The sequence below is a fragment of the Rhinopithecus roxellana genome, chromosome 1, assembly GCF_007565055.1.
Source record: "Rhinopithecus roxellana isolate Shanxi Qingling chromosome 1, ASM756505v1, whole genome shotgun sequence".
NCBI classification, from domain to species: domain Eukaryota; kingdom Metazoa; phylum Chordata; class Mammalia; order Primates; family Cercopithecidae; genus Rhinopithecus; species Rhinopithecus roxellana.
This window is the reverse complement of record NC_044549.1, coordinates 131,509,280-131,519,190: the sequence shown is the minus strand read 5'-3', so window position 1 is coordinate 131,519,190 and position 9,911 is coordinate 131,509,280. Positions and strand designations below refer to the sequence as shown.

Genomic DNA, 9,911 nt, shown 5'->3' with positions numbered 1-9,911 from the left:
TCCTGAGGAGTGGGAATTATTAAGCACACACCAACAAATACAAAAAATCAGTATAAGAACAGCATTGTACTTCTTGACAGCAATACCGGAATCTAGGTGTTAATAAAGCATCTTCAAAATCCTGAATAAACATAATTTATAATGTAGATTGTATGACTAGGCAACATCATCATTCAAAGGTAAAATAGAGTGATGATATTTTTAGACATGAAAAGTACAAAAAGATTTACTCATGGACATTTTCTTAGGAAGCTATTTAAGAGGAATGTGCTCTACCAAAATATGAGGCAACGCTCGAAATCACAGAAGAAAATGCTAGGATGCTGGAGAAAGGAAGACCCAAGAGAAAGAAGCAAGCTTCCCAAACACTCATTGGAACTGCGGACCAATGACTCTAAGAAAAAAGTATAGATACACACACACACACACACACACACACACACACACACACACACGATGGATTATCTGATGGGTTTGATTATATGGAGTTGTACTGAAAGGATTTTATCGTTTTAGAGAAACTGAGAGGACATTGTGATAGATCCATAATAAAATAAGCAAAGAAAGAGGCCAATTATTAAAACTCCAAGGAAAACCAAAAGCCATACAAGACGGGAAATTGTATATGATTTGTCTCAACAATGAATAATAAATACATGGTCTCATTAGCATAAACAGTAATGATTTAACCAGATTATGAGAAGGATAGCTTCCTTAATAGGAAATAGTCATACATTATTTGGAAATATATAAATACCAGAAGAAATAGCTCAAATAATTGAATAAGAGATGGAAAAGAGGCCTAAAAAGTATGTTTAAAAGGCCTGTATATAGGCCTTCCATATTATTTCCACCTCTGGTCATTTGGTCATCGGAACACAACCCCTAATTTAATAGAGGCATGACTGTATTCTTGACATGTAGAAGATAGAGATTTTTTAATTTGGTATCAGAAACCAAAAACTAGTTAAATGGTTGCAAAATCAGAAGGCATATTCATCCTTTAAAAGAATACTTGCAGGCGGGGAGCAGTGGCTCATGCCTGTAATCCTAGCACTGTGGGAGGCCAAGGAGAGCGGATCACTTGAGGCCAGGAGTTCGAGACCAGCCTGGCCAACACAATCTCTACTAAAAATACAAAACATTACCTGGGCGTGTTGGCGGGCGCTTGTAGCCTCAGCTACTCTAAGGAAGGAGAATGGCGTGAACTCGGCAGACGTTGCAGTGAGCCTAGATAGCGCCATTCTGTCTCAAAACAAAACAAAAAGCTTACAGACACAAAACTACAAACTAACGCCCTTTAGGGATTCCATCTACCTTGGAAAACAGGGATTTGTGACAGCTTTGGTCGACGTGCTTGTGCGTTTAAAATAAAAAGGTAACCTAGGATTTGATACCAGTGACAGTAACAGCTTTATCAAAAAAAGAGGTGGTTTTCCTTGCTCCTTCTAGGGACTAGGGTTTTAGTTTCGTCCACCCTTCAGGCCCTCAGGCCTGATTTCCGATTGTCTATCAAAGGGTCAAACAAAAAGCTCTCTAAGCTTCTACCCAAGCTTTAAAGCCGAAGGGGCTGATCGCGGGCTTTTTCCTGGGGACGTGGCAGGGGCCTTTGAGGGAAAGAAACAAACGACTCTGGCTTCTCACTCGGCTCCTTACACAAAAGGCATTTTTTTTAACTATCTCTACTTGAAACAAAGTGTTTCTGAGTCAGCAGCCCTTGGAGTGGGTCTAGTCCTCCCGGGCGCCCGACACCCACCCCATAGCTGGAGCCCCGGGTGGCCCCGGAGGCCACCTGGAAGCGAGAACTACATCTCCCGGGGTTCCCCGGGGCGGAGGACGCCCACCCGGATTGGCCAGGGGTCGGTGACGCTCAGTGTTTTGGCCCGGAGGGTCACATGTTTCTTTTGTTGTGAGCTGCGGCAGAGACTGGTGGCTGGAGAAGACGCCGGCGCTGGAGAGTGCGCTGCGCCGCCGGCGGCTGAGGAACCGCGGGGTTCGCCGCTGCTGGCTGCTTCCAGCCTTCGCCGAGAGGTACCGGGGGTGACAGCTCCGGGACCGGCCGAAAGGCGAGGAACCGGCCAGAGTCTGAGTCCTCAGGGGCGGAGGGGCGGCGGCGGTCCTGACCACCGGGGTGTCTGCGGGAGGGCAGCCAGCGGCGGCCGGCCTCTCGGAGCCAGATTGGCGGTCTGCGGAGAGGCTGCAGCTGGGCTGCAGGGCCCCTTTCTGAGGCGAGGGGCCTCCAGGTCTCCCTGGGGGTTTCTCCTACCCGCTCGGTAGCTACAGCCCTGAGGGAGGGCGCCTGCGCCTCCTGGCACTGCGGCCGGGAACCGTGGCGCGGCTGGCGCGGCCTGGCAAGGGCGAGGTGGGAGGGGGTGGCCGCCGGGACTGGGGGTAGCCGCAGGTGTGGTGGCCTAGTCGCCGCGGGGCCGGGCGCCGCTGGGGGTGGCGGCTGGGCAGACGGGTGCTGCTTGTTGCCGATGGGCTGCGAACGGGGCGCCGCTTTTTATTTCAGGAAGTGCGGGGGAGTGGGACCGCCTCAAATCCAGCCTTCCCGTTTGGTGGGACGACTGTCGGTTCTGTCCGGGAGGAATGACGGGGTCAAGGTGGGGTTCCCGGGGCAGCGGGCCAGCGAAGCCCCATTAAAGCGATTGCGAAATGCGCTCGGCACTGTCACCTGACCGTTACCCCCGCCCCCGTCCCCTGCGAGCCTTTGTTTACCACGATCGCGACACCGGGCTAGCTGCGGCCGTCCCCGGGGAGCCGGGGCGGGCGGGGGAGCGGGCATTTAGCAGGCGCAGTCCCCGCCTAACCTCCCCACCTTCTTACCACTCCAGGACTCGATTTCTTAATTTAGTTCCTAATGGACCCGCCCCCAAGTTCTGGACACCCCGGGTGAAGACTGTTAACGCGGCGGGGATTGGGCGCCTGCGGCGGCTTGTGGGCGGTACCCGAGGGCGAGTTCGAGTTTTTATTGGCGAGTTTTTATTGTCACTAGGTGGGCCTGTCCGGGGCCATTCTTCCCGCCCCCTTGAAGGTGATCTGTAGGACGCGCGGGAGCGCGCGCTCTCGCTTCTCTTGCAGCTGCGGCCGGAGTGGAGCCTGGCGGCGCTGATGCGGGCGGCGCGCGCTCCCGCCCCTGCTGCGGGTGGCTGGGAGCCTCCGTGGCTGCGGCGGCTGCTGCCTGATCCTGCAGGCAGTTCTGGGCACGCAGCGGTCGGCAACCGTGGCCCGCCCTCCGAGGACCGGAAAATTAACACCCTTTAACAAGTGTCGCGTTATCTGCCGGGGTGGTGCTCAGGAAGTCCTGCGAATTCGTTGTTGCCAGTTCTGTAAACGTGTTTAGATAGCTAAATATAGATCACAGTGCCACATCTTAGGGGGCCCCGCGGTCGCCCCTGAGGCAGTGGCTGTTCACAATTGATTTTAGTGGATTTTAATGATTAATCATTTGCTCTTGTGGGCAGCTTTTCAAAAATCACGTCTTTGTATTTGCAGCTACAGACTGGGTCCACCAGCTAAGAGGTTGATTTTTATTAGGGTTGTAAAATAGATTTAAAATCTGCTTGTTGTTGGCTGAGATTTAAAAGCAGATTTCTACTATTTAAAAAAGATAGTTTAAAGATACTCCCCTAAAAGGTAAAGATTCTTCCATACTCATCTTGGATGAGTTGTTTTCCTTGTTTGAGGGATTCTAGGTCACACACTTCTATGTTTTAATTCCCGTGGTAATTTAAAATGTTTGAGAAGTGGGTTGCAACTGTGTCATTTTAAAATTATAAATTAAGGTGACGGTAATTAAGACCAATCATTTTTAGCCATAGTGTGTTGAAAATGGTTTTTCTGTTCTCTTGAGTTAATAGGGTATTTGCGTTTTCTCAGATTTTCTTCTCCTGCAGATGTAGGAATTCACTCAAGACTTAATACACTTGTTTTGTTTTTGAGACAAGGTCTCATTCGGTCACCCAGGCTGGAGTGGAGTGGTCACACTGTCACTCAGGCCATCTCAGCTCACTGCAATCTCCGCTTCCTGGGTTCAAGCGATTCTCCTGCCTCAGTTTCCCGAGTAGCTGGGATTACAGGCGCCCGCCACCACGCCCGGCTAGTTTTTGTATGTTTAATAGGGACGGGGTTTCACCATGTTGTCCAGGTTAGTCTTGAACTCCTGACCTCAGGTGATCCGCCTGCCTCAGCCTCCCAAAGTGCTGGGATTGCAGGCGTGACCCACCGTGCCTGGCAGACACTTAATACATTTTTGTAGAAGGAAGTTTGAGCTCCCCTGGATGAAGCAGGAATTGAATATGAACAGTTCCCATTGGTTATGCATTCTTTAGAATTCCAGAGGAGATGGTTACACCGGAATGAGCAGCTCCTGTGATCAGAACCGCCTCATCACTTGTGCATTGAGAGTATTTAATGTATCTAAATAAGTAAAAAATGCAATCATCTAAACTTTTGAAGAAGTAAAACCATCACTCAGTAAAGGCTTGCTTATTCAAACAAAGCCAGCAACTTAAGTCTCTAAACAGGAAGAAGAAATAATATTCTGAGTTAGGGCTGACTACCAGCTTTAACCTAACTTTCCTGGCTTTTGTCCAGGTTGTTGAACCTTCATGCTTTTTCGGTAACCTTTTTTAACTTCCTTGTTTTTCTCCCATTTCATTAAAACCCAGAGGTCAAGCCTGTGAAAAATAAATACTATTTATCAAATAAGTGACCACAGTTGTTTTTGTCTAAACTTTTCTCTTACCTAGAAATTTGGGACACTTTTTTCAATAAATATTTGGGTACGGACTGTATAATGGAAAAATGTAAGTAAGTATCTTCACAAGTGTACATATGAAAAATGCATTTTTGTATAATTTATTTCTGGTGTGACTGAAACAACTAGAGAGTATATAGCCACTTGACAACTATTGACATTTAAAAAACCGCTATTGTTTCTCCTATTAAAAACACATTAAGTGCTTGCTTGTCATCCCAGCTACTCCAGAGGCTGAGGCAGGAGAATCTCTTAAGCCCTGGAGTTTGAGAACAGAATGGGCAACATAGTGAGACCCTGTCTCAAAAAATAAACAATACAGTAGTTAAGCAAACTTTTTTCAGTTGAAGAGTTTGGCACTCTGCCTATATTTGTCATCCCAGAGTTAAAATTTTTCAACGTTTGACACATCTTAAAGACTACTAAACTGATGTTTTAAAAGTGGGCTTTGGCTGGGTTTGGTGGCTCACGCCTGTAATCTCAGCACTTTGGGAGGCTGAGGCAGGCAGATAACCTGAGGTTAGGAGTTCAAGATCAGCCTGGCCAGCGTGGTGAAACCCCGTCTCTACTAAAAATACAAAAATTAGCTGGATGTGGCAGCGGGCGCCTGTAATACCAGCTACTTGGGAGGCTGAGGCAGGAGAATCACTTGAACCCTGGAGGCAGAGGTTGCAGTGAGCTGAGATCTCGCCATTGCACTCCAGCCTGGGCAACAGGAGCAAAACTCCATCTCAAAAAAAAAAAAAAAAAAAAAGATGGGCTTTACTTTTAACTGAGGTTTCCAAATGCTACCACTGTAAATAAATAGTGTCACCACTAAGGTAAATATAAACTACTGACTACGTGCTTTTATTCATAGAGAAGTCATGTAAAATATTAGATCTCAAATTTGTGACCGGGCACGGTGGCTCACGCCTGTAATCCCAGCACTTTAGGAGGCCGAGGCGGGCAGATCACGAGATCAGGAGATGGAGACTGTCCTGGCTAACATGGAGAAACCCCGTCTCTACTAAAAATACAAAAAATTAGCCGGGTGTGGTGGTAGGCGCCTGTAGTCCCAGCTACTCGGGAGGCTGAGGCAGGAGAATGGTGTGAACCCAGGAGGCGGAGCTTGCAGTGAGCCGAGATTGTGCCACTGCACTCCAGCTTGGCAACAGAGCGAGACTCTGTCTCAAAAAAAAAAAATCTCAAATTTGTTCAGGTGGCAGAGCTCCTTGCTGGCATCCTTGCAGATTTAATTTTAATTAAAAAACCAAAACCAGGCCGGGCGTGGTGACTCACACTTGTAATCCCAGCACTTTCGGAGACGGGGGCAGGTGGATCATGAGGGCAGGAGTTCGAGACCAGCCTGGCCAACGTAGTGAAACCCCATCTCTACTAAAAAAAAAAAAGAAAAAAAAAAAGAAAACACAGAAAATATCCTGGTGTGGTAGCACGCTCCTGTAATCCCAGCTACTCGGGAGGCTGAGGCAGGAGAATCACTTGAACCCAGGAGGTGGGGGTTGCAGTGAGCCAAGGTTGTGCCACTGCACTCCAGCCTGGGTGACAGAGTGAGACTCCCATCTCAAAAATAAATAAAAAACCGAAACCATTTTGCTATCAGAAAACATAACTGTATTATATATCTATAGGTATTTTGATTATAGAATAAAACAATGCATTAAATACTTAAAAGAAACGTTAGCAAGATAAAACCAAACATTAAATTTACACATCAAGTCTAGTCAGAAGCATGAGTAGGCTCAATAGGGCACCTTGGTATACCAGGTGTGATGTCTGATGGTTAGCAAATTTTTTTCTTCCTTTAGGGTTGGAGAATATCAGTAGCCAGAAGTTTTAAGTTGAGGGAGAGAAACACTGGAGAAATTCGGGGGTTTTTTTCCTGTGACTTAAGAGACAGTAGTATTCTTTTTTAGTTAAAGAACCATATTGCTTAGTCTGACACATTGTTTAAGCTTTCCTAAATTTGTCATCAACAGCTATCTCTTTTGTTTCTCATCAAGCAAAGTCATACAGTGTATTGCCCATTTGAGGTTCTAATAAACATGGGATAATCCCTACTTGCTATCATTCTATCCAAAGAAACTCAAGGTTTTAGTTGGTTTCTGTTACTTTTTCTTTTCTTTTCTTTTTTTTTTTTTGAGACAGTCTCACTCTGTTGCCCAGGCTGGAGTGCAGTGGTGCCATCTCGGCTCACTGCAAGCTCCGCCTTCTGGGTTCAAGCTTTTCTCCTGCCTCAGCCTCCCGAGTAGCTGGGATTACAGGTGCCCACCACCAGGCCCGGCTAATTTTTTTGTATTTTTAGTAGAGATGGGGTATCACTATGTTGGCCAGGCTGGTCTTGAACCGTTGACCTCGTGATCCGCCTGCGTCAGCCTCTCAAAGTGCTGGGACTGCAGGCGTGAGCCACCTCACCCAGCAAGTTTCTGTTATCTCATGGTGGGTAAATATGGTCATGGTGGTTCCATTAAGAAACTGGAAATGTTGAAAATAGCTTGAAGGCTGGGCTTTAAACATTACATTTGTAAAACGTGGTTCAGGAACCACTGCTGCAGAGTAATTCTTTAAACTGAAATTTTGATAGTGCAAAATAATTTTTTTTTAAATTGTGATATTAAAAAAATCAAATAAATTAGCTTTTGAGACTATAGGGTGAAAATATCTGAAATGTATAAAAATTTGCTTGGTTTTGTATAGTACCTTATCATATATAATTTTCTGGTTATTTTAAAAATAAAAGATGTACTGGTCGGGCACGGTGGCTCACGCCTGTAATCCCAGCACTTTGGGAGGTCGAGGCAGGTGGATCACGAGGTCAAGAGATTGAGGCCATCCTGGCCAATCATGGTGAAACCCTGTCTCTACTGAAAACATGTGGTGGCGCGCCTCGGTAGTCCCAGCTACGCGGTAGGCTGAGGCAGGAGAATCACTTGAACCCAGGAGGCAAAGGTTGCAGTGAGCCAAGATCACGCCATTGCACTCCAGCCTGGCAACAGAGTGAGACCATCAAAAAAAAAAAAAAAAAAAGATTTGGCCGGGCGCGGTGGCTCAAGCCTGTAATCCCAGCACTTTGGGAGGCCGAGACGGGCGGATCACGAGGTCAGGAGATCGAGACCATCCTGGCTAACACGGTGAAACCCCGTCTCTACTAAAAATACAAAAAACTAGCCGGGCGAGGTGGCGGGCGCCTGTAGTCCCAGCTACTCGGGAGGCTGAGGCAGGAGAATGGCGTGAACCCGGGAGGCGGAGCTTGCAGTGAGCTAAGATCCGGCCACTGCACTCCAGCCCGGGCGACAGAGCAAGACTCTGTCTCAAAAAAAAAAAAAAAAAAAAAAAGATTTACTATATTGCAATTATTTTCTGGCTTTCCTTCTTTTGAGTTACTATATATCTTTCAAGATAAACCTCTTGGTTAAACTTTCTTGTCATCTCCTGTGGTGTTCTTTCAAGGTTAACTTTGAGAAAATGGAGTAGTGTAGAATATAGCATGCAGCCGTTCACTACTCTAAGTTTTAGGGGCTACGCTAGTCAGGATGTTGTTGGTTCCTTCATTTTCTGGTATTAGTTTTTAGAAGCCCCTCATTAATCCATACTATCTTTAAGGCTGTTAGTAACCTCTTTGTATAGAATTTCTGCATACTAAAGGAAACATAGGCTTGTTTCAGTAAACTCACGCTGTAGATTGATTCTGATATTACATATCTCCTTCAGACTTTGTACCCTCTCTCTTCCATCCCTTACCCTTACCGATTAGGTTGGTATTACCTAAAAATCCATAGAAAATGCCCACGTGAATTGCCTTATGCTTTCTACCCCATAAGGTATAATTCTAGACCAGATCGGTTATGAAAGGCTATATTCCAGTCTGCACCTGCTAAGAATGTGAATCTATTTTAGTACCAGTCTCGGAGTTCTTGTTTGGCTCTACTCTTAGCCAACCCCACAGAGTCCAAAATTGGATCTGAATCCAGTATTTGCCACCCAGTGACAGATATAGACTAGGTTCTTTATAAATGTTTCCTGAATTGACCTGAATCCTTACATTGATTCAGGATCTTATTGTCCATTGGGAAGGAAGATTTACGTAGCTGGGAGTAACAATTCCCAAATTTGTCCTAGTTGCAATATTTTTTTTACCAAGGGTACTTACAAGTCAGGCTCACTTCTGAAAGTAAGGAAACACAGGATAGCATTCACTTCATGATCATAACACAGTCTGGTATACATATGTGTTTGTGTGTATACGTTTTTAAAAAAAGGTCATTTATATTTGGTTTTGGAATGAACTTTTGAATTTGTCTAAACTTGTTAAGAATTTACAAGTTCTATTTAAAGATATCTGGGCCAGAAACCAGAACCACTTGTGTTTAAATACTATTGCTATTCTGTACACAGCTGAAGGTTCTGGTATTTTCTCTTAAGCATTCCTCTTCTCCCTTTCCACCAAATAAATAAATAAAAGGAATTGTGCTGAATTAGTTGGTTTCTATGGGATATGGGGATTAAGTTTCTATAAGATTCAAGGCGGAGGAAATATACATTTATATATTAAAAGATTAAAAAATAATTATTTGCTAACTCTTAGAATTACTTAATGGCCTCAAACTTGGATGAAACATCAATTTCCAGACACTCTTCAAATATCCAATGCAGAATTATCACAGAGTACATGTTTTTTCAGTGCTACCATTAGCTTGCTATTGACATGAATTTTCTTTTACTCATTTTTCACTCAAGAAATTTTATTGCAGGATAACACTCCAGGATAAAACTGTCAAGTGCCGGGCGCGGTGGCGCATGCCTGTAATCCCAGCACTTTGAGAGGACGAGGCAGGTGGATCACCTGAGGTCAGAAGTTCGAGACCAGCCTGACCAACATGGAGAAACCCTGTCTCTGCTAAAAATATAAAATTAGCTGGGCATGGTGGCACATGCCTGTAATCCCAGCTACTCGGGAGGTTGAGGCAGGAGAATCGCTTGAACCTGGGAAGCGGAGGTTGTGGTGAGCCAAGATCGTGCCATTGCACTCCAGCCTGCAAAATAAGAGTGAAACTCAGTCTCAAAAAACAAACAAAAAAACTGTCAAGGAAGTTGATAAATAAGAAAACTAGTTATGTAAAATAGCATTAAATTATTAATTTGCTTTAAGGAG

General features: G+C 45.4%; 1 protein-coding gene across 3 annotated transcripts in view; it reads left to right on the top strand.

Moving 5' to 3' along the window:
• The first annotated feature begins 1,895 nt into the window (after positions 1 to 1,895).
• The window catches only part of KLHL24 (kelch like family member 24), a 53,526-nt gene continuing 45,510 nt past the window's right edge, over positions 1,896 to 9,911 (top strand). Inside the window, exon 1 of one of the 3 annotated variants that reach the window (XM_010366218.2) lies at positions 1,896 to 2,031. The gene's annotated coding sequence lies outside the window, so the exon portion shown is untranslated. Of the gene's footprint in view, positions 2,032 to 9,742; positions 9,762 to 9,911 lie in introns of those variants that run through there. The other 2 variants (XM_010366219.2, XM_030931488.1) reach the window with 2 other exon arrangements.